Here is a 1,142-nt window from a genome sequence, read left to right as displayed (position 1 = left end):
ATTTAAAGCATCTGAATGAATTTCGTAGGATGGTAATAAGAGCTATTAAGAGGTTGAATCTTATGAATGGAACATAAACCATGGTTATCCCAGTTAAAGACAAATGAGGCCTTATTGTACCATACATAGAATATTGATGTATAGTATGATAAGTAAGGTTAGTAAAAATAATGAGCGAACTATCGCAGATATGATTATTATTGGTTTTACTGGCCAATTAAAAGGTTGGTAATAATATGCTCATGTTCCTCTAAATTAAAATCTTTTTCACAATTAGAGCAAATGCTTGATGAAAAATTCAAAAATTTAAGTATTAGTCCTTTAATAGCAGAGGATGATGATAATTTTCCTAATATAGATTATAAAAGATTGGGAGCAAGGAATATTATGATAAACCCGCTTTCGGGGTGTACTACTATCCTAGTCCTACCTCAACATGTATTATAGTATTATTACCAATAGTTATAGTGGTAAAGAAATCTATTGGAACATAAATGGTTATATAGTGAAAGATATTATTGTACCATACATAGAATTTGATGTATAGTAAGACAAGTAAGGTTAGTAAAAATAATGAAACTATCATTATGATTATTGCTGGTTTTACTGACTAATTAGAAGGTTGGTGGGATAATTATTTACCCCAGGAGCAGCGTGGTAATATCTTAATTGCTATAAAAAGGGAGCAAGGAGATCCAGGAACTCAAGGATCAGTTATAGTTCCAAATGCTGTTTATTCATTGGTTATTAATATTATAGAGCATTTTTCAGGAAGATGGTCTGATAATAATGAAACCATTAGACTATGGCAAAACCCTCTAAATTCCTATAGATGGAATTACCTGAGTGCAATGACACTCATTGGAAATTTAAATTTATAGATGGATTAGCCGCCCTTTTTGAAAGCTCTTAGAAAAGGGGAAGCCAGTATCAACTATGATAACTATATTATGGAAAGTTAATAGGGACATGTATGCAAGAAGGTTTAGCCTTATGCAATGAAATTAAGCTGAATCAACAAATCAAGAGACATGGTCTAAATGAGAGACAACAATTAGGAGAATTCTATGGACAATTTGGTATGGGTATTCCATAAACCAAAGCACCTCATAGGTGTAAGAAAAAGAAGAAAGATTTCCAAG

This window comes from Lycium ferocissimum, chromosome 5 (assembly GCF_029784015.1).
Source record: "Lycium ferocissimum isolate CSIRO_LF1 chromosome 5, AGI_CSIRO_Lferr_CH_V1, whole genome shotgun sequence".
Taxonomy (NCBI): Eukaryota; Viridiplantae; Streptophyta; class Magnoliopsida; order Solanales; family Solanaceae; genus Lycium; species Lycium ferocissimum.
This window is presented reverse-complemented; position numbering follows the sequence as displayed.